Below are 24,452 nucleotides of genomic sequence, written 5' to 3' on the forward strand. Positions count from 1 at the left end.
GAATGGATTTCAATGTCGTTTCCATTTTGCTGTCTGCCGGCTCCTTAAGTGAAGCCGTGCCAGGTGCAGGGAGAATTACCTTCTTTGTCAACCTGGAAAGCGCACTGTCTAACACAGGGGGTGACTCCCATTTGTTCCTGTCCTCAGCCGGGAAAGGGTAAGCTATCTGAATCCTTTTGGGAATACGAAATTTCTTTTCAGGATTCACCCACATCCCCACAAAAAGAGCATTTAGTTCGTGTGAAGGAGGGAACGTGACTTTTTGGATTTCTTTTCCTTACATAAATAAGCCTTCTCCTGAGGTACAGGAGTGGTTTCTGTAATCTCCAACACGTCCCTTATAGCCACAATCATATATTGTATACTTTTTGCCAATTTGTGATCTATCTCTCTGGAGTCACTATCGTTGACACAAGAATCAGAGTCCGTGTCGGTATCGGTGTTAACAACATTCGCAAATGGTCTCTTATGTGACCCAGAGGGGCCGCCTGCATAAGGAATAACAGCATCCTGAAAAATCACATCTTCCACAGATTTTCTCCAGCATGCAGCTTTAGATTCAGATTTATCTAATCTTCGGTTAATCAGATGCGTACTGTCACGTATCTCTTTCACCCATGCAGGCTCTTGGTGTGCCGGTAGCGCCACCACATTACAACTCTGTGTCCCTAAAATGGCTTCCTCCGGGGAGGAACTCCCTGCCTCAGACATGCCTCACACGTGTACAGCACACTCACAGACACACTGGGACTTATTTGGGGACAGACCCACAGTAAAATCTGTCAGAGGGATAACATATAGGAGCAGCCAGTTCACAATCCCAGCGCCAGTATGCTATGCCTGTGAACACAGAATGCCCACAGCCAAATAGCGCTTTTAAACAGTAATTCACACTATTAAATGCACCACAATCACTTTGTGCCCCCCCCTTAATAGCACGCTGTACTTGTCAGAAGTGGAGGAGAGGACCAGCGTGTTCTCTGCAGCCTGAGGAGAGAGAGAAAATGGAGCTGAGCAGTGTGTTGGCTGCCTGAGGAAGAAGCTCCGCCCCCGCAATGGCGCGTCCTTACACTCAGTACACATTATGATATTTATACTGGCGGTGGTCCCTCTTAACCAGTTTGAAGTATATTTCTTGCTGCCCAAGGCACCCCGCGCCCTGCACCCTGCAGTGCCTGTGTGTGTGGGCAGCAATGGCGCGCTGCGCTCCCGCCAGCCGCGCCGTACCTCAGCCGTCACTTACTTGATAGAAGTTCATTCTTCTCATATTCACCTGACTTCTGGCTCTGCAAAGGGGGGTGATGGCGTGCTGTGTGAGTGAGTATCTAGACACGGCTAGCGTTCAGTACCTTTCAGGAGCTAATGGTGTCCTGTCAGCCAGAAGCAGAGCCATGAAACTCTCTTTAGGAAGTTTGTTCTGCTTCTGCCCCCTCAATCCCACGAAGCAGGGAGTCTGTTGCCAGCAGTTCTCCCTGAAAATAAAAAACCTAATATAAGTCTTATTAGAGAAACTCAGTAGAGCTCCTCAGAGTGCAACTAGTCTGCCTGGGCACATTTCTAAAACAGAGGTCTGAAAGAGGGGCATAGGGGGAGGAGCCAGTTCACACCCAATGAAAAGTCTTAACAGTGCCCATGTCTCTTGCGGATCCCGTCTATACCCCATGGTCTTGATGTCGTCCCCAGCATCCTCTAGGACGTATGAGAAATGGGTACGATTGCTTCTAAAGCATCAGCCTTGACAGTAGCCGCTCGTAGAGCAGTTTGGCTACGCACTTGGAAAGCAGATGCTGAATCCAAGAAAGAATTGGAAGCATTGCCTTTCATTGGTAATATATTGTTTGGAAAACAATTGTCTGATATTCTAGAATCGGAAGCTGAATCGCAGAAGGTCAGATTTCCAGCTAGTTATAACCCTAAGACTAGGGGTTAAAAGTTTCGGCCATTTCGATGGCAATGCAAAGCTAAAACTAAAGAGGAGTCTAAGCAACCCCAGTTCAATAGATCGGCATGGGGTAGGAAGCAATGGGCTAGTAGAAAGCCAGCTTCCAAGCCTGAACAGAAACCATCAGCCTGAAGATACGGGCCTCCGCCTGGAGGATTCCAGGGTTGGGGGCCGACTCCTTCATTTTGCACACATATGGCAACAGTCGACAACTGATGCTTGGGTGCAGAAGGTGGTATCTCGCGGGTATGGGTTCCCATTCAGGAGGCAGCCTCCTCAAAGATTTTTTTGCACCAGCCCGTCTCGTATAGAGTCGAAGGCCAATGCCCTACAAGAAGCAGTGCAGAAACTGCTGCAGTCCGGTGTGATTGTCCCAGTGCCCCCATCACAACGGGGACAGGGGTTTTACTCCAATCTATTTTTTATTCAGAAGCCAAATTGGTCATTCCGACCAATTCTCAATCTCAAAATGTTAAACAAATACATTTGGATTCCAAGGTTCCACATGGAGACATCACGCTCCATAATGTTGGCTATGGAACCGGGAGATTACATGGTATCTCTGGATATACAGGATGCTTACCTACATGTGCCTATAGCACGGTCTCATCAGTGTTACCTCAGGTTTACCATCCTCCAGGAACATTTTTAGTTCCAAGGCTTGCCCTTCGGGCTAGCAACAGCACCCAGGGTGTTTACCAAAATTATGGTGGTTATGGCAACTTATCTCCGCAAGCCATACCTCGACGACCTGTTAATCCTAGCGCATTCACAGGAGTTACTTTTGAGCCATCTCCAACAGACAGTAGTTTGTTTACAGAGACACAGGTGGCTCATAAATTGGGAAAAGTCCTCTCTGAATCCGTCACGGCGGATGGTTCATTTGGGGGCCATATTGGATTGAGGTCTACAGAGAGTTTTTTCTTACCAGAGAAAAAGATAGTCAAGGTGCAGGTCATGATTCAGGAAGCGTTGCACACTCAGACAATGTCAGTCCATGCAGCAATGCGACTGTTGGGTCTGATGGTATCAACCTTCGACCTGGTGGAATATGCGCAATTCCACTCCAGACCACTACAGCACCTTATTCTGACCAAATGGAACGGAAATCATCAGACAATAAAAAAGCAGATGATAAAGTGACCAGTAAACGTAAAAAGGTCTCTAGCGTGGTGGCTACAAACAGACCATTTAAACAAGGGGAGACTCTTTTGGATAAAAAAAATGGCAAGTCCTGACAACAGATGCCAGTCTTCAAGGCTGGGGAGCGGTATTCGAAAGCCTTTGGTTCCAGGGAAAATGGTCCATAAGGGAAAGTCGCCTGCCAATAAATCTGTTGGAAGTAAGGGCTATTTATATGGCTCTAGTTCATGCAAAGGACAGTCTGCAAGGAAGACCAGTCCAGATTCGCTCAGACAATGCGACAGCAGTAGCGTACCTCCAATCATCAGGGAAGAACTCACAGCAAAAGGTTGATGGAGGAGGTAACTCCCATACTAAGGTGGGCAGAGCTCCATCTTCCAGCATTGTCAGCAGTGTTTGTTCCAGGTGTACTGAACTGGGAAGCAAATTTTCTCAGTCGACACACCATTCAGGAAACCAAATGGGCATTACACCCAGAAGTGTTTCAGACGATAGTGAACAGATGGGGGTCTACCAGAGATAGATTTCATGGCGTCTCGTCTAAGTTCCGAGGTAGGGCTCAAGAACAAAGGATCCCGGAGCGGTCCTTGTAGACGCACTTTCAGTGAATTGGAAATTTCATCTGGCATATCTGTTCCCTCCAATCTCTCTGTTACCCAGAGTGGTGAGAAAAATAAAGCAAGCAAAGGGAGCCATAATTCTAATAGCTCCAGCTTGGCCAAGAAGGCATTGGTACACAGATCTACTAAGGATGTCCATGGAAGCACCAATACTGCTCCCTCAACGTCCAGATCTGCTAATGCAAGGTCCTTGTTGTCAAAGCCATCTGGATCGTCTGTCTTTGACGGCGTGGCTGTTGAAACCTCTATCTTAGAAGCTAGAGGATTTTCAAAACAAGTAATTCAAACTATTCTTAGAGCAATAAACCTTCAGCTCGTATTTATCATCGAATATGGCAAGCATATATTCATTGGTGTAGTGAAAAAAGTTTGAATCCCAGATCTTTTAAAGTATCCAGGATTTTGGATTTCCTTCAAGCAGGATTGGATAAGGGTTTGAAAGTAGCTTCCTTGAGAGTTCAAGTATCAGCATTAACTGTATGGTTTCAGCGAAAGATTGCTGACTTACAGGATGTGCGTACTTTCTTTCAGGGAGTTGTACATATTCAACCTCCATTTGTTACTCCTGCTGCTCCCTGGGATTTGAATCTAGTTCTTAAATTCCTTCAGGGACCTCCGTTTGAACTACTTAAGAGAGCAGATCTTAAATAGTTAACGGCTAAAGTACTCTTTCTACTGGCAATGGCCTCAGCTAGAAGAGTATCAGATTTAGGAGCACTGTCGTGTAAGTCTCCTTTCCTAAGTTTTTTTTTCCAGATAAAGCAGTTCTCAGAACTAGATATGTTTATCTTCCGAAGGTGGTTTCAAAGTTTCACCTTAACGAAGAGATTGTAGTCCCAGCATTTCAGGTATCGGGACTGTCTGCGGGAGAAGTTTCGCTGGACGTAGTCCGAGCATTAAGAATCTACATATATCATACTAGTGCCACCAGAAAAACAGATTCTCTCTTCATCCTCTACGGATTTCATAGAAGAGGATGGCCTGCTAGTAAACAGACGCTGACAAGATGGCTCCGAATGGTAATATCAGAATTTTATTCTTGTGCAGATCTCCCTACTCCGGCTAATGTCTCTGCTCACTCTACACATAAGGTAGGTCCTTCATGGGCAGCACAACAGGGTGCTTCAGCAGAACAGATTTGTAAGGCAGCCACATGGTCTTCCATTAACACATTCATCAGACATTATGCCTTGGATACTTTTGCCTCTCATGACGCAGAATTCAGGCGAAAGGTCCTCCTGTGTAATCAGGAGCGTCCCCACCACTAAAACTCGCTTTGTAAGTCCCAATGTTATCCTGTTGATAACCTGTGGACCCAGCCAGAGAAATAGACGTTATGGTAAGAACTTACCGTTGATAACGTGATTTCTCTTATGTCCACAGGTATCCACAGGGGTCCCACCCTGATGCACCTGATTTGAGGATCTTTACAATCACTAAACCTCTTCTCTCTTGCATGGAAGGGTGTGCATGTGTGTTCTTATCGCCTAAATAGGTTTCTACCTGATGCTCCTGCCTAATTGCTGTGAAAAGAACTGATTTGACTGAGTCAGTGGGCGGGATTATATGGTGAAGCCCGGATGCATCCTGGGAGGCCAGAAAGCTCATGACCGTTTGGTGCCATTTCCGCTGTCGCTCCGACATATCCCAATGTTATTCTGTGGATACCTGTGGACATAAGAGAAATCACGTTATCAACGGTAAGTTCTTACCATAACGTCTATATGTTATACTTCTGTTCCCCTTGGCTTTTATGGGGTGTCCGGAGTCCACCCTTAAGGAAGGGGTACTGCTATGAACCACAAGCAGTGGTTCATTCCTGTTTGCATTTTGTTCATGTATTTCATGTTATATTTCTGTTTGCATGCCAGGATTTCTCATGTACTTGTTTAGAGTTCTGTTGTTGGCCACCGGTGGTGAGTCTATGTAATTGCAGCCTGTTTCCTGTGTGTTCAGCCTCACCTGCCAGTAATTAGGCCGTTACCTTGTGCCTGGCTTCCAGCTATCCTGATTGGGGCGAGCTTCCTTTATTACTCAGCTGGCCTGCATCCTGAGCTGGTGATAGAAGTTGGTTATCATACTCGTATGTTCCTGGTTAGTTTCATGTCCAGTACTGCATCTGTGTCCAGCCCCTGTCTGATAGTGAAATCCTGTATTGGTGCTATTATATTCTTTGTGGTATCCAGCTGGAATCCTGTGTGCTCAGTTCTGACAGAATCCAGAGTTCATTACTCTCTATCACTGACCTGGTTTGGAAGTGTTGTGGACTCGGGGTTTCTTCCGGTGACCGGGAAGAGGAACCGCTACTGGGTCGGAGTAGAGATGGCCGGATGTAGGTCTTCCTCATACAGGATTAGGACGGTAGGCAGGAGGCACGGGTGAATGCTTGAAGGTCTCCTGAAAGACAAGACTTGTAAAGGTGCTGATGAATTGGTGGAGAGTACCAAAAGCTTACTGTGAGCGATGTTGGGGTGCTGGAGGCACTGAGGTGCTAGAGGCACCGAAATGCTAGAGTTACTGAGGTGTTTGAAGGCGCTGAGGCGCTTAGAGACGTTGAGATGCTTGCAGGCACAGTGGTGCTGGAGGCACAGTGGTGCTGGAGGCACAGTGGTGCTGGAGGCACGAAGGTGCTGGAGGCACGGAGGTGCTGAGTGCTGAGGCACGAAGGTGCTGAGTGCAGAGGCACGAAGGTGCTGAGTGCAGAGGCACGGAGGTGCTGAGTGCAGAGGCACGGAGGTGCTGAGTGCAGAGGCACGGAGGTGCTGAGTGCAGAGGCACGGAGGTGCTGAGTGCAGAGGCACGGAGATGCTGAGGCACGGAGGTGCTGGGAAGCACAGAGATGCTGAGGCACGGAGAAACGGGAGCTCTGGAGATCACCACCACAGTCGCAGCAACGACGATACTCAGGCGCCGGAGCATTGCCCGGCGTCTGAATTTGAACTTCCCGCCAGGGCCTGATTGGTGGAGGTACCGATGACGTCACCCACACCTCCCGTGGACGTCGAGCACACACGCTGGCCGGACGGAGCGCTGGACGCCGGGAACCGCCACTGAGGACGGCCGTACGGAGACCCAGCGAGCCCGGAGGGGTAAGGATGGAGACCGCGGCGGCGCTGTGACAGAACCCCCTCCTCTAGGAGTGGCCCCTGGACACTTTCCTGGTTTCATAGGGTGTCTAGAATGGAAAATCCGGATTAGTCGAGGAGCCGAGACCTCAGAAGCCTTTATCCAACTTCTCTCCTCAGGACCATATCCTTTCCATTCCACCAGATATTGCAGATTCTTGTGAAGGTAACGAGAGTCTAGAATAGTTTTGATCTCGAAGTCTGTTCCTGTTTCAGTCTGCACTGAGGTGGGGCTAGAGGTCTTTGAATGAAAACGATTAAGGACGAGAGGACGAAGAAGAGAAACATGGAAGGCATTTGGTATACGTAGGTGAGAAGGTAAACCCAGCTTACAGACCACAGGATTTAGGACTTGTAGCACAGGGTAAGGACCGATGAATCTTGGAGCAAACTTCATGGTGGGCACCTTCAACCGGAGATTACGTATGGACAGCCATACCCTGTCACCAACCTTGTATTGAGGAGCGGCTCGCCGTTTCTTATCTGCGAAGAACTTGTACCGGACTGAAACCTTCTTAAGATTAGCATGAATCTTACTCCAAATTTGTCTGAAGGGTTGTAGAGTGGACGTTACAGCTGGAACCTCTTCTATCGGAAGGCTTGGTAATTCCGGAACACGTGGATGGAACCCGTAGTTGACGAAGAATGGAGATTCACCAGTGGAAGAATGAAACGAATGGTTATGGGCAAACTCCGCCCAAGGTAACAACTCCACCCAGTTGTCCTGTGAAGGGGAGAGATAAAGACGAAGGAAAGTCTCTAGATCTTGATTGACTCGTTCCGTTTGTCCATTCGTTTGGGGATGATAAGCGGAGGAAAACTTAAGTTTAATCTGTAAAGTTGAGCAGAGGGCTTTCCAAAACCTTGCGGTGAACTGTACCCCACGATCAGAGACTTTTTCCTGTGGCAACCCATGCAACCGAAAATGTTCTTGGATGAATAGTAGAGCTAGTTTCGGAGCTGTCGGTAGACCAGTCAATGGAACGAAGTGTGCCATCTTCGAAAAACGGTCGACAATCACCCAGACGGTGTTGCAACCCTTGGAACAGGGCAAGTCAGTGATGAAGTCCATGGAAATGTGAGTCCAGGGTCTCACAGGAATAGGCAAAGGACGAAGCAACCCAGCAGGAGGCAGGCGAGGAGATTTATGTTGTGTACACTGTGAACAAGAATTAACGTAATCCTGTACATCCTTCCTCATGGTGTTCCACCAGTAAGACCTTTGCAAAAACTTTTACATCTTCTGGGCACCGGGATGACCGGAAAACTTGGAGTTATGGGCCCACTGTAATATTCTTGGCCGGAATCTAGCAGGTACGGACATTCTTCCAGGAGGAGGAGCTGGAGTAGTTAAAGCAGAGGAGACAGAAACTGGATTTAGAATTAAACTCCGCTCAAAAGATTCATCCTCGTCTGTGGAAACTTGTGAACGGGACAGCGCATCGCTTTAATATTGAGAGTCCCGGCCCGGTACTTGATAACAAAAGAAAATCGAGTAAAGAAAAGTGCCCATCTCGCTTGGCGAGGATTCAAGCATTGTGCGGATTTGATGTACAACAAATTTTTGTGATCCGTGTAAATGGTTAACACATGTTTAGCCCCTTCTAAGAGGTATCTCCACTCTTCCAAGGCGGATTTAATTGCCAAAAGTTCCTGGTCTCCAATAGTGTAATTTCGTTCGGCCGGAGAGAATTTACGACAGTGGAAGCTACACGGATGTAATTTCTTATCAGAGGAGTACTGAGAGAGAACGGCCCCAACCCCGACTGAAGATGCGTCAACCTCTAGGAAGAAAGGTTCATCGAAATTTGGTTGTTGGAGAACAGGAGCAGACATGAAAGCTAACTTCAAGTGGGAAAAGGCCTCAATTGCTTCAGGAGGCCACAAACTCGGATTAGAGCCCTTTCTCGTCAAGGCAGTAATTGGCGCAACAATGGTGGAGAAACCTCTAACGAATTTCCTGTAGTAATTCGCAAAGCCCAGGAATCTTTGTATTGCCTTTAAATAGAGAGGCTGAGTCCAGTCACGAATGGCAGAGAGCTTTTCCGGATCCATGCGAAGCTCCGTCCCCGAGATGATATAACCGAGGAACGGAATTGATGTTACTTCAAAGGTACATTTGGAAAGCTTAGCATAGAGATGATTCTCTCGTAAACGGTGGAGCACTTCTTTGACTTGAGTCCTGTGTTCAACAAGATTTTTGCAAAAAATCAGTATGTCGTCCAAATATACCACAACACTCTGATATAACATGTCTCGGAAGATTTTGTTGACGAATCCCTGGAAAACAGCAGGAGCATTACTAAGACCGAACGCATCACCAGGTATTCGTAATGCCCATCCCGGGTATTGAAGGCAGTCTTCCATTCATCCCCTTCTCGGATGCGTATAAGATTATAAGCTCCCCTCAAGTCGAGTTTGGAGAAAACGCGGGCACCACGAACCCTATCAAATAACTCTGTGATTAGTGGCAAGGGGTATTTATTCTTGATAGTGATATCGTTTAAGCCGCGGTAGTCGATACATGGTCTCAACCCCCCGTCCTCCTTCACGAAAAGGAAGCCCGCTCCTGCAGGGGAGGAAGAGGGGCGAATAAATCCCTTGAGCAGATTGGACTTAATATATTCCGACATAGCTTGAGTTTCGGGAAGAGACAGGGGATATGTGCGACCACGAGGTGGCGTCTTCCCTGGGACAAGGTCAATAGGGCAGTCCCAAGGCCTATGAGGTGGTAACAGATCAGCTGCTTGTTCCGAAAACACATCCTTGTACCCTTGATACGCCTCCGGAATATGCTCTTCATCCGTCTTAGAAGAGACACGGAGCGGACAAACGGGAGTGAGACAGTTAGCGTGACAAAAGGAACTCCAAGACAGAATTTGAGAAGACTTCCAGTCAATGTGGGGATTATGAATTTTCAGCCAAGGCATTCCAAGGACCAGATCGTGATGCATTTCTGGAATCACCAAGAGTTCCAGACTTTCTTGATGTAGAGCCCCGACCTGCAGCTTAACTGGCACTGTGCGCCACATTATGAGACCCTTGGAAATTCTAGTACCGTTGATAGCCGTCAATGAAATAGGCCGCTTGATAGGCCGTAACTTTAAATCCATGCTTTGGACACAGGAGGAAGAAACGAAGTTCCCCGCAGCTCCGGAATCCAACAGGGCTTCACAAGACTTGGAGGCTGAATCGCTGACTAAAGTTACAGGAAGCAAACAGTCCAAAATTGGAGAAGATTTTGTCGTAACCCCCAGCTTGACTCCTCCGGAACAAGCTAGGCCTGCCCGTTTCCCAGACGGGATTTACAAAATTGAGGAAATGATCTGCGGCTCCACAGTAAAGGCAAAGTTTACCCTCACGGCGACGCTGTCGTTCTTCCGGAGACAGTCGGGATCTGTTAATTTGCATGGGCTCGTCCGAGCTAGGCATAGCCACCGGTCTAGGAGTAAGATTCCGGAACCTGGAACGATCTGAACGGCTACGTTCTCTTCCACGCTACTGCATCCGAAGATCCACCTTGACGCAAAGGGAAATCAACTCTTCTAATGGATCCGGCAGATCCCTTGTGACCAACTCATCTTTCAGCTGGTCGAGGAGACCGTTCCAGAAGGCAGCTCTCAGAGCGTCATTATTCCAGTGCAATTCAGAGGCAATGGTCTGGAAATGAACCACGTACTGACCCACAGAACGGGAGCCCTGACGAATACGGAGCAAGTCGGTAGAAGCAGTGGTCATCCTGCCGGGCTCGTCGAAGATTCTTCGAAAGGACGTGATGAAGTAGGTGTAGTTGGAAACCACGGGATCAGATCGTTCCCACAACGGAGACACCCAATCCAACGCTGACCCTTCAAGCAGGGAAATGATATACGCTACCTTAGAGCGATCCGTAGGGAAGTTATGAGAGAGCAGCTCGAAGTGCACCTTGCACTGATTTAAAAAACCACGGCAATTCTTTGGGTTCCCATTATAGCGGGAAGGAGTAGGAAGCTGAAGACGTGACCTGGTACCGGCCGGAGGCTGGACATTACTGGAAACAGCAACTGGAGCAGTTACGGGAGCTGGAGCCGGAATTGCGGAGGCTAAGGATGCTTGGATTTGATCCAATCGGCCGGACAATTCCTGGAGATATTGCATCACCTGACCCTGTGTCACCTCTTGAGACTGAACTCGGGAAGCCAAACTTTGGATGGCGCTTGGCTCTGTGTTCCGATTCCCCGGGTCCATGTGGCCTGAGTATACTATCACTGACCTGGTTTGGAAGTGTTGTGGACTCAGGGTTTCTTCTGGTGACCGGGAAGAGGAACCGCTACTGGGTCGCAGTAGAGATGGCCGGATGTAGGTCTTCCTCATACAGGATTAGGACGGTAGGCAGGAGGCACGGGTGAATGCTTGAAGGTCTCCTGAAAGACAAGACTTGTAAAGGTGCTGATGAATTGGTGGAGAGTACCAAAAGCTTACTGTGAGCGATGTTGGGGTGCTGGAGGCACTGAGGTGCTAGAGGCACTGAAATGCTAGAGTTACTGAGGTGTTTGAAGGCGCTGAGGCGCTTAGAGACGTTGAGATGCTTGGAGGCACAGTGGTGTTGGAGGCACGAAGGTGCTGGAGGCACGGAGGTGCTGAGGCACGGAGGTGCTGAGGCACGGAGGTGCTGAGTGCTGGGGCACAGAGATGCTGAGGCACGGAGATGCTGAGGCACGGAGACACTGGAGGCACGGAAATGCTGGCAAGCACAGAGATGCTGAGGCACGGAGAAACGGGAGCTCTGGAGATCACCACCACAGTCGCAGCAACGATGATACTCAGGCGCCGGAGCATTGCCCGGCGTCTGAATTTGAACTTCCCGCCAGGGCCTGATTGGTGGAGGTACCGATGACGTCACCCGCACCTCCCATGGACGTCGAGCGCACAGGCTGGCTGGACGGAGCGCTGGACGCCGGGAACCACCAGCGAGGACGGCCGCACGGAGACCCAGCGCGCCCGGAGGGGTAAGGATGGAGACCGCGGCGGCGCTGTGACACTCTCCACCTGTGTTCCTACCTTCAGTGAGAACCTGTCCGCTTTCTGTGGAGTTTGTATCCTGCGTCTGGAGAGTCCCTGCTTGCAGCCAGTCTGTTCCTATGTCCTAGGTCCCGGTTTCTGGAGCCTGGTCCTGGGAATCTGTTCCAGCCTTCCGCTCCAGTGATCCTGAATCTTCAGTCTTGGGGGTATATTTACTAAGCTCACGATTTTAGCCGATTTTGTGTTTTTTGTTCAAAGTGTCATCTCGGCAATTTACTAAACTCAAATCTCGGCAGTGATGAGGGCATTCGTATTTTTTTGAGGGCAGAGAAAAAAAATACGAATGATTACACCATCGGTCAAACACGCCTGTTAATATATACAACTCTGTAATTTACTAGCAATTCGTATTCTCAATAACTGCCGTCAAAAGCCAAACACTGCCGGGAAAAATTACAAATCGTTAAAAAAAAAAGCAGTTTTCAAATAGTCCTGCTTTTTTCCCCCGTATTCTGATAGGCATGCACGGATCAATGAGATCCGTGCATGTTTATCTGTGGGAAGGGGTGTGAAAGGGTTAAAAATCTCAGATAAAAATTGCGTGGGGTCCCCCTCCTAAACATAACCAGCCTCGGGCTCTTTGAGCCGGTCCTGGTTGTAAAAATACAGGGGGAAAATTGTGTAGGGTTCCCCCATATTTAAACAACCAGCACCGGGCTCCACTAGCCAGAGAGATAATGCCACAGCAGGGGGGGTACTTTCATGTCGGTCCCAGCGGCCGTGGTATTACCCCCCCCCCCAAGTAGTCACCCCTGGCCGGGGTACCCTGCAGTCCTCCCCCCTCCAGCCACCCAAGGGCCAGGGGTGCAGCCCGAGGCTGTCCACCCCCCCCCCAATCCGTGGGCGGTGGATGTAAGGCTGATAGCCATAGTGTAAATATAAAGAATATTGGTTTTTGTAGAAGAACTACAAGTCCCAGCAAGCCTCTCCCGCAAGCTGGTACTTGGAGAACCACAAGTACCAGCATGCGGGAGAAAACGGGCCTGCTGGTACCTGTAGTTCTACTACAAAAATATACCCCCAAAAAAACCACAAGAGACACACCGTGATAGTACAACTTTAATTTACATACATGTACACTTACACACATACATACTTACCTATGTTAAGACGGAGCCCCTCGGTCCTCTTCTCCAGTAGAATCCACGGGGTACCTGTAAATAAAAAATATACTTAATACACGTCATGGCACTCTCCTAATTGGCTATGCGCTCCTGCACTGTCAATTAGAGGAGCGCAATGGTTACAATGTAGCGTAGCGGCGCCCCATTGTAAACAATGATGGGAACTTTTGCGGTCTGCGGTTAGCCGCAAAGTTAATTGGGGTCACTCTTGTGGGCGGAACATCCTAGCTCACAAGGGCCTTTCCAAGAAGGTTATTGCAACTATGGTTCAGGCCAGGATACCTGTGACGTCAAAACACTATCATCATATCTGGAGGAGATATGTCTCTTTGCGAGGAACGCACGTATCCGCCTGCAGAGTTTCATTTGGGACATTTCCTACGTTTTCTGCAGGTGGTGGTGGATAAGGGCTTACGTCTGGGTTCCATTAAGGTCCAGATTTCAGCTCTTTCCATTTTCTTTCAGAGAAAATTGGCAGTGTTGCCAGAAGTTCAGACCTTCTTGCAATGGGTACTCCACATACAACCTCCCTTTGTGCCGCTTACGGCACCCTGGGATCTGGATGTAGCATTGCAAATTCTACAGTCTTCTTGGTTTGAACCTCTGATGACGGTAGAAGACAAGTACCTCACGTGGAAGACGGTGATGTTACTGGTCCTGGCTTCTGCGCGACGTGTTTCAGAATTAATGGCCTTATTGTGTAAAAGTCCATACTTGGTCTTTTACTAGGACAGAGCGGAGCTCCGGACTAGACAGCAGTTCCTGCCGAAGGTTGTCTCCGCGTTTCATTTGAATCAACCTATTGTGGTTCAGTCCAGTTCTGACACTTCTGCTCCTCCGGAGGCTTTGGATGCTGAACGTGCCTTGAAGATCTATGTCAAGCGTACAGTTCAGATCAGAAAGACTGATTCCTTATTCGTGATCTATGATGCGCGGAAGAAGGGTTGCCCTGCTTCAAAGCAGTCCATTGCACGTTGGATTAGGCTTACTATCCAACAGGCCTATGTGTCGGCAGCCTTACCTGTTCCTAAGTCTCTGAAGGCCCGCTCTGCTAGATCAGTGGGCTATTCATGGGTGGCCGACTGTGGAGTCAAAAGAACACTTTTGTGAAGTTTGATACCCTGGCCAAAGAGGATGCCCAGTTTGGGCAGGCGGTGCTGCAGCAGTCTCCGCACGTTCCTGCCCATTCTGGAAGCTTTGGGACATCCCCATCGTACTAGTTTCCCCCATCATCCCTTATAGATGCTAGAGAAAATGGGATTATACCTACCGGTAAATCCTTTTCTCGTAGTCCATAAGGGATATTGGGCGCCCGCCTCAGTGCGTGGACTTTTCTCATACGTCCTAGAGGATGCTGGGGTCCACTTCAGTGCCATGAGGTATAGACTATTCCGCAGGAGCCATGGGCACTTTAAGACTTTTCAAGGGTGTGAACAGGCTCCTCCCTCTATGCCCCTCCTCCAGACCTCAGTTTAGAAAATGTGCCCAGGCAGACTGGATGCACTCCAGGGGAGCTCTACTGAGTTTCTCTGAAAGACTTTGTTTTTTTTTATTTTCAGGGAGGACTGCTGGCAACAGTCTCTCTGCTTCATGGGACTTAGGGGGTAGAAGTAGGAACCAACTTCCTGAATAGTTTCATGGCTCTACTTCTGGCTGACAGGACACCATTAGCTCCTGAAGGGTACTGAACACTAGCTGCGGCTATGCGCTCACTCCCACAGCACGCCGGCACCCCCCTTACAGAGCCAGAAGTCAGAAGACAGGTGAGTGTACAGAAGAGGATCTTCAGTCATCGTGACGGCTAAAAGGTACCGCGCAGCGGGCGGGAATGCTGCGCGCCATGCTACCCTTCAACACACGCACAGCGGGGGGGCGCCCTGGCCAGCATGAAACCTAATAAAAACTGGCTAATAAGGAGACATAAGTTGCTGAGGCACAGTCCTACCCCCGCAGGTATAAAAATTTGTATTGAAATTGCTGAGGAGAAACGCGCCATTGCGGGGGGCGGGGCTTCCTCTTCAGTCAGCCAGCACACTGCTCAGCACCATTTTCTCTTCAAGCAAGCTGCAGAGAAGAATGCTGGTCCTCCTCCACTTCTGAACAAGTATCAGGGTGCAAAACAGGGGGGGGGGGGGGGGGGCACAGTATAAATTGGTGCTGTATTGTGAATTTATCATTATAAAAGTGCTACAGGTCTGTGGGCAATTTTGTGTTACACAGGGTCTTTATCACTAGCACTGGGTTGTGAGCTGGCAAATCCTTTCTGTGTCCTTCTGACAGATTTTACTGTGGGTCTGTCCCCTATAAGTCCCACAGTGTCTGTGGTGTGGTTGTGCACGTGTGTGACATGTCTGAGGCAGGGAGCTCTTCCCCTGAGGGAGCCATTTTAGGGACACAGAGTTGTAATGTGGTGGCGCTGCCGGCACACCACGAGCCTCAATGGGTGAAAGAATTACGTGATAGTGTGAATCATATCAGTAGGAGATTGGATAAGTCTGAGGGGGAAATTTACTAAGCTCACGATTTTGACCGAGATGCCGTTTTTTCATCAAAGTGTCATCTCGGTAATTTACTAAACACTAATCACGGCAGAGATGAGGGCATTCGTAATTTTTTGCAAGTCCAAGTAAAAAATTACGAATGAATACACCATCGGTCAAAACGCGGCTGTTTAAGTATGAATCTCGGTCATTTACTAAGAAGTGCAAAGCAAAAAACAAACAAACACTGCCGTGAAAAATTACAACTCGTAAAAAAGTGCTAAAAAAAAACAGACCTTTTTTTTTTATTCGTGATTGGATAGGCATGCACGGATCCATGAGATCCGTGCATGTATATCAGTGGGAAGGGGTGGGAAAGTGCTTATTTTTTAAAAAAAAATTGCGTGGGGTCCCCCCTCCTAAGCATAACCAGCCTCGGGCTCTTTGAGCCGATCCTGGTTGCAGAAATATGGGGGGAAAAATGACAGGGGTTCCCCCATATTTAAGCAACCAGCATCGGGCTCTGCGCCTGGTCCTGGTCCCAAAAATACGGGGGACAAAAAGAGTAGGGGTCCCCCGTATTTTTAAAACCAGCACCGGGCTCCTCTAGCTGGACAGATAATGCCACAGCCGGGGGTCACTTTTATATAGTGCCCTGCGGCCGTGGCATCAAAAATCCAACTAGTCACTCCTGGCCGGGGTACCCTGGGGGAGTGGGGACCCCTTCAATCAAGGGGTCCCCCCCCCCAGCCACCCAAGGGCCAGGGGTGAAGCCCGAGGCTGTCCCCCCCCCCCATCCAATGGGCTGCGGATGGGGAGGCTGATAGCCTTTGTTGTAAAAGAAAAGATATTGTTTTTAGTAGCAGTACTACAAGGCCCAGCAAGCCTCCCCCGCATGCTGGTACTTGGAGAACCACAAGTACCAGCATGCGACGGAAAAACGGGCCCGCTGGTACCTGTAGTACTACTACTAAAAAAATACCCAAAAAAAGACAAGACACACACACCGTGAAAGTATAATTTTATTACATACATACACACATACATACATACTTACCTTAAGTTCCCACGCAGGTCGGTCCTCTTCTCCAGTAGAATCCAAGGGGTACCTGTTGAAGAAATTATACTCACGAGATCCAGGGGTCCAGGCTCCTCGGGAAATCCAGGGGTAATCCACGTACTTGAAAAAAATAACAAAACGGTGTCCCGACCACGAACTGAAAGGGGACCCATGTTTGCACATGGGTCACCTTTCCACGAATGCCAGAAACCCACTTTGACTTCTGTCTAAGTGGGTTTCTTCAGCCAATCAGGGAGCGCCACGTTGTAGCACTCTCCTGATCAGCTGTGTGCTCCTGTCCTCACTGACAGGCAGCACACGGCAGTGTTACAATGTAGCGCCTATGCGCTACATTGTAACCAATGCTGGGAACTTTCTGCTCAGCTGTGACGTCACTTTAGGTCAACCGCAGGGCAGAAAGTTCCCATCATTGGTTACAATGTAGCGCATAGGCGCTACATTGTAACACTGCCGTGTGCTGCCTGTCAGTGAGGACAGGAGCACACAGCTGATCAGGAGAGTGCTACAACGTGGCGCTCCCTGATTGGCTGAAGAAACCCACTTAGACAGAAGTCAAAGTGGGTTTCTGGCATTCGTGGAAAGGTGACCCATGTGCAAACATGGGTCCCCTTTCAGTTCGTGGTCGGGACACCGTTTTGTTATTTTTTTCAAGTACGTGGATTACCCCTGGATTTCCCGAGGAGCCTGGACCCCTGGATCTCGTGAGTATAATTTCTTCAACAGGTACCCCTTGGATTCTACTGGAGAAGAGGACCGACCTGTGTGGGAACATAAGGTAAGTATGTATGTATGTGTGTATGTATGTAATAAAATTATACTTTCACGGTGTGTGTGTCTTGTCTTTTTTTGGGTATTTTTTTAGTAGTAGTACTACAGGTACCAGCGGGCCCGTTTTTCCGTCGCATGCTGGTACTTGTGGTTCTCCAAGTACCAGCATGCGGGGGAGGCTTGCTGGGCCTTGTAGTACTGCTACTAAAAACAATATCTTTTCTTTTACAACAAAGGCTATCAGCCTCCCCATCCGCAGCCCATTGGATGGGGGGGGGACAGCCTCGGGCTTCACCCCTGGCCCTTGGGTGGCTGGGGGGGGGGGGACCCCTTGATTGAAGGGGTCCCCACTCCCCCAGGGTACCCCGGCCAGGAGTGACTAGTTGGATTTTTGATGCCACGGCCGCAGGGCACTATATAAAAGTGACCCCCGGCTGTGGCATTATCTGTCCAGCTAGTGGAGCCCGGTGCTGGTTTTAAAAATACGGGGGACCCCTACTCTTTTTGTCCCCCGTATTTTTGGGACCAGGACCAGGCGCAGAGCCCGATGCTGGTTGCTTAAATATGGGGGAACCCCTGTCAATTTTTTTCCCATATTTCGGCAACCAGGATCGGCTCAAAGAGCCCGAGGCTGGTTATGCTTAGGAGGGGGGACCCCACGCAATTTTTTTTTTAAATTTTACAGTGTTTAATTAAAAAAAAAAATAAATAGAACCCCAGCACGGATCACACAGATCCGGCCGAGATTAATTGTAAAAAAGTCGGCAGTGTTTTGCTAATCACTGCCGTAAAAAACACAAAAAAAACACGAATGACATCGACATCGGAAGAAAAGAAAAACCCGAATACGACAGCTTAGTAAATCCATCGTAACAAATTCAAAAAGTTGCAGTTTTACACTTTCGATGTCATTCGTGATTGAACTTTGACCTGAAACGGGAAAATACGAATCTTAGTAAATTTACCCCTGAGTCTCATGCAGAAAACTGGAGAAAATCAGTGGAAGATGTGATTTTTCATAGTTCTGCCTTGTCATCCACAGGGGATCCATCTGGGTCACATAAGAGGCCATTTGCACAAATAGTACAAACTGATACCGACACGGACTCTGATTCCTGTGTCGACATTAGTGATTCCAGAGGAATAGATCCTAAATTGGAAAAAATAATTCAATATATGATTGTTGCTATAAAGGAGGTCTTAGAAGTTACGGAAGCCCCTCCTTTACCTCAGGAGAAGGCTTATCTTTATTAAGAAAAGAAAATTAACGTAACTTTTCCTCCTTCTCACGAGCTAAATACTCTCTTTGAGGGAGTTTGGGCAAACCCTGAAAAGAAATTTCAGATTCCCAAAAGAATTCAGGTTGCTCATCCCTTCCCGGCAGAGGACAGGAAAAAATGGGAGTCACCCCCCGTTCTAGACAGTGCCCTGTCACGTTTAACTAAAAAGGTGATTCTCCCTGCACGTGGGACGGCTTCACTAAAGGAGCCGGCAGACCGCAAGTTGGAGACTACGTTGAAATCTATTTATGTGGCCAATGGTACGCTACTCAGGCCCACCATTGCTTGTGCGTGGGTGAGCAGTGCTATTGAAAAATCGTCAGACAACTTGTCATCTGAAATTGACACGATAGATAGAGACAAGATACTCCTAACCTTAGGTCATATTAAAGACTCTGCTGCATACATGCTAGAAGCCATGAAATATATTGGGTTCAAAAGCTGCTACTATGGCAGTCTCAGCTCGGAGGGTGTTGTGGATTCGCCAATGGAATGCTGATGCTGATTCCAAAAGAAATATGGAGGCTCTCCCGTATAAAGGTGAGGCCTTGTTTGGAGATGGGCTGGATGCTTTAGTCTCTGCGGCTACCGCAGGTAAGTCGACATTCTTGCCTTATGCTCCTGCGCCGGCAAAAAAGACACATCACTCTCAGATGCAGTCCTTTCGGCCCAACAAATACAAAAAGGGTAAAGGTTCCCCGTTCTTTGCAGGTAGAGGGAGGGGAAGAGGAAAAAAGTCCAAAGCGTCTCCAGGAACGCAGGAGCAGAAATCAACCTCTGCTTCTGCCAAATCTGCAGCATGACGCTGGGGCTCCCGTGCGGGAGTCCGCTCGGGTGGGAGCACGTCTGAAACTTTTCAGTCAGCTCTGGGTTCAATCTGGCCTGGACCCATTGGTCTTGCAAATAGTGTCCCATGGATACAAACTGGAGTTTCAAGACGTCCCCCCCCCCATGCCGATTTTTCTCACAGCCTGCGATCACGTCCGAACTGCGTATGCACCACAATGCGCAGGCGCGTTGGACTACTGCATCAGGCATCGGTGCATAGCGTCTGTATAGTGCACAAAAAAATGATCGCACGGGCGTTCTCAAGGAGACGGACAGGTAGAGGGAATTTGTGGGTAGCAACTGACCGTTTACTGGGAGTGTCCGGAAAAACGCAGGCGTGTCCAAGCATTTTCAGGGAGGGTGTCTGATGTCAATTCCAGTCCCAGACAGGCTGAAGTGATCAGAACAATACAATACAAAAGGTATGTTGGAAAGAAATCAATTGTGCTTGAGAGATATAAGCAACCCACAGCCAGAGGTTAAGGTGGCACCAACACCCTATGAAATTTACCACACGCCAAAAAGATTTTAACACTGTGTATATAGGCGCTAGGACCAAAAGATAAGTTTTCTATTATTGTCACGAACCGATCACTCACCTCTGCGGGTTCTGGGGTCTGTCCGTTGCCGGCGCTGTTGCTCGCGGTGCTGTGCGGCCATGTGGGGACGTGGCGTGGTCAACGGCAGAGGTGATGTAGGTTCTGGGAGCTGGGAGTGGGGTCCAAATGTCCAAAGGCACCGCTGTGTGTCTGCATCATAGGAGGCGGACATGTTGGAGACCAAATGAGCACTTGTGAAACACCTGTGGGTAAGTGTTAGCCAATCCCGTGCTTGTGCTGCCTTTAAGTAGGCTGGGATTATGTCACTCTGAGCCAGTGCTTTGATGTAGTTACTCTGTACCCTAGTTCTGTGCTCTCTCCATGGTTTTCTGTGTGATTCCAGTGGTCCAGATTTCTCCTCCCCTCCCAGAGGTCTGCCAGCAGCCTTCACTGCAAAAGATCCACCAGTGGCAACAAGTGGAATACGAGAGTCTTTTGAGAGGTTACCCTGTCTGCCTGCTTCAATCACAGGCTTTGGAAGATTCTACTAAACTTAGGTGCTCGCTTAATCAGCTCTCAGTTTAACTGATTCTTCACCATTATCGTCTGCTGCAGTTTCACAGTGCTTCAAGTGTTATCTTCACAATTTGCAAGTATTCTATTCAGTATTGTATTTTCATTGTTGCTGCAATCAAGAACAATTCTTCACAGCCTTCCAGTTTAACCTTTAAGCTTCAGTACAAGTCTCTACAGTTATTTGTTTATGTCTACAATATCCAGTTAACACTCCTTACAGTTTGGCACCAATCATTGCTTAATTTGGACAATTCTTCACAAGCCTGTTTAAACTCAGTTGTATGAACATTTCTTCAATGCATCTTTAAGACTGTTCCTGCTTATCATTACACCATTCATTGCAATACATCGGTATATATATGGTGACTAATAATTGTCATTTAACTCCTTACTGGAATTGTTGCCTTTAATAAATATATGAAACGGAACTTTCTTCGTCCTCCCTGCTTTCATCATACACCAGCATCTACACCTTTGATTGGTCCAGGGTTAACGGATTCACAAAAACACTCGGCCCTGACAGTAAGCACTGGCCCCATGGATCCGTCGGGTGACCAATTCGCAGGAGGCGGTGCTATGGCAAACATTTTTTCCAGACTGGAAAATCAGGAGTCCATACAGACACAAATAGTTCATTTTATGTAAACTATGGCAGATCGTTTGGAGGCTCTTCATACGGCTATAAAGACCCCACAAGTTCCAGCTCCAGTTGTCTCGGCTTCCGCAATGGTTTCTCAAGTGACGGTGCCTATGTCTCGTCTGCAGTTACCTTCGCCAAGTAAGTTTGATGGAACCCCAAAGCTTTGCAGAGGATTTTTGAACCAATGCGAGATCCAGTTCGAACTGTTGTCTGCTAGTTTTCCATCCCTGTTCTAAGATCGCATATATTATTGACCTGCTGTCTGGTCAGGCCTTGGCGTGGGCGTCGCCACTGTGGGAGAGGGGAGATCCTATTCTCTCTAATTATAAAGAGTTCGTATCATCCTTCCGGAAAATCTTCGATGAACCAGGTAGAACCACCTCTGCATCTTTGGAGATTCTCCGTTTACGTCAAGGTTTACATCCTGTTAGTCAATATATTATTCAGTTTTGCACGATGTCTTCAGTCTTAAACTGGAATGAGGAGGCCCTGGTTGCAGCATTTTGGAATGGACTCTCAGAAAGAATCAAGGATGTTTTAACCATTCGTGATGTGCCAACTAAGCTGGATGAATTAATTTTCATCTGCAACAAACTTGATCTGCGCTACAGAGAGCGATGTTTAGAAAAAGCCAAGGCAGAGCGATCTAGTCCGCGCTATTGCCACAGACCTCAACAAGATTCTTTTTCATCTGTCTCCTGTAACAACAGAAAAGCCTATGCAGATTGGGCGCTCTCGCATTACGGAGAAGGAACGAATTTGTCGTCGACAGGGTAACCTCTGCAAGTACTGTGGGTCCTCCGAACATTTCATTAAGTCTTGCAAACTCCGTCCGGGAAACTCTTGCTCCTAGCTTATTCAAGAGAGCTTAAGCTAGAAGTTACCTTGGAATCACGTTCCGGGAAAGAGCCAACTTTGCCTATTTGTTTAGAAGCTCCGAGTTCTACAGTTAGTTTCAACTCTCCTAGATTCCGGTGCAGCCGGGAACTTCATCACCTCAGCCTTTGTCATATGATCTAAAGTTCAAACGGTGCCTCTGGAAGTAGCAGTTGCTGTTACAGCAGTGGATGGAAGTCTAATTCCAGACAGCATAATTACTCATCGAACCGTATGTCTCAAGATGAAAGTTTGTGTGCTCCATTCCGAATATTTCTTTCCTTGTGATTCCCAAAGCCTCTCATGATGTGATACTTGGATTACCTTTGCTGCAGAAACATAATCCACAATTCAACTGGCAAACCATGGAAATTCTTTTGTGGGGTGAATCTTGTACCACGGGCTGTTTAACTTCGATTATACCCCTCCGGTCAGTCAGTCTTCCCGAGTTACCTTCAGTCTTTTAATCTTTTGTGGATGTCTTCAGTAAACAAGTGGCAGACTCCTTACACCATCATCGCGAATGGGACTGCCCAATCATTTTGGTGCCGGGCAAAACACCTCCTAGGGGGCGAATTTATCCGCTGTCCATCCCAGAGACTCAAGCTATGTCTGATTATATACAAGAGAATTGAAGAGAAGACCATCTTCCTCACCTGCAGGAGCCGGATTCTTCTTTGTTAAGAAGAAAGACGGTGGTTTACGACCATGCATAGATTATCACGTTCTTAATGAGATCACTATGAAAAACAAGTACCCATTGCCGTTAATTCCAGAATTATTTGACCGGGTAAAGGGAGCTACTGTGTTTACAAAATTAGATCTGCGTGGAGCTTACAATTTAATCCGTATCCGTGCAGGGGACGAATGGAAGACTGCCTTTAATACCCAGGATGGGCATTACGAATACCTTGTAATGCCTTTTGGTCTTTGTAATGCTCCTGCAGTTTTCCAAAGCTATGTGAACAAACTTTTTCGAGATCTTCTCTACAAGCGTTTAGTAGTGTACTTGGATGATATCTTAATATTCTCCCAGGATCTGAAGTCTCACCGTCACCAAGTTAAAGAGGTACTGACCCGCCTGAGGAAAAATCGACTATATTGTAAGTTGGAGGTGTACATTTGAAGTATCTTCTATACCGTTCCTTGGTTACATTATTTCCGGATCAACTCTATGTATGGATCCTGTAAAGGTACAAGCTGAGACTGGTCCACTCCTACAACTCTCAAGGGGATTCAGCGATTCCTTGGCTTTGCTAATTTTGATAGGAAATTCATTAAGAATTTCTCTACGTTGGCCGCTCCCATCACAGCCCTGACTCGCAAGGGAGCAAATCCTACGAACTGGTCTTCTGAAGCAATCAAAGCCTTCTCCGATTTAGAGCAGTCCTTTTGTGTCAGCCCCCATTCTTTGACAACCAGATTTGAACCATCCCTTTCTAGTGGAGGTAGACGCATCTACGGAAGCAGTGGAGTTGTGTTGTCACAAGTCTTTGAAGATAAAAATAAGAATTTACTTACCGATAATTCTATTTCTCGGAGTCCGTAGTGGATGCTGGGGTTCCTGAAAGGACCATGGGGAATAGCGGCTCCGCAGGAGACAGGGCACAAAAAGTAAAGCTTTTCCAGATCAGGTGGTGTGCACTGGCTCCTCCCCCTATGACCCTCCTCCAGACTCCAGTTAGGTACTGTGCCCGGACGAGCGTACACAATAAGGGAGGATTTTGAATCCCGGGTAAGACTCATACCAGCCACACCAATCACACCGTACAACTTGTGATCTAAACCCAGTTAACAGTATGATAACAGAGGAGCCTCTGAAAGATGGCTCCCTAAACAATAACCCGAATTAGTTAACAATAACTATGTACAAGTATTGCAGATAATCCGCACTTGGGATGGGCGCCCAGCATCCACTACGGACTCCGAGAAATAGAATTATCGGTAAGTAAATTCTTATTTTCTCTATCGTCCTAGTGGATGCTGGGGTTCCTGAAAGGACCATGGGGATTATACCAAAGCTCCCAAACGGGCGGGAGAGTGCGGATGACTCTGCAGCACCGAATGAGAGAACTCCAGGTCCTCCTTTGCCAGGGTATCAAATTTGTAGAATTTTACAAACGTGTTCTCCCCTGACCACGTAGCTGCTCGGCAGAGTTGTAATGCCGAGACCCCTCGGGCAGCCGCCCAAGATGAGCCCACCTTCCTTGTGGAATGGGCCTTAACAGATTTAGGCTGTGGCAGGCCTGCCACAGAATGTGCAAGTTGAATTGTGTTACAAATCCAACGAGCTATCGACTGCTTAGAAGCAGGCGCACCCAACTTGTTGGGTGCATACAGTATAAACAGCGAGTCAGATTTTCTGACTC

This window comes from Pseudophryne corroboree, chromosome 1, assembly GCF_028390025.1.
Source record: "Pseudophryne corroboree isolate aPseCor3 chromosome 1, aPseCor3.hap2, whole genome shotgun sequence".
In the NCBI taxonomy this organism is placed as follows: Eukaryota; Metazoa; Chordata; class Amphibia; order Anura; family Myobatrachidae; genus Pseudophryne; species Pseudophryne corroboree.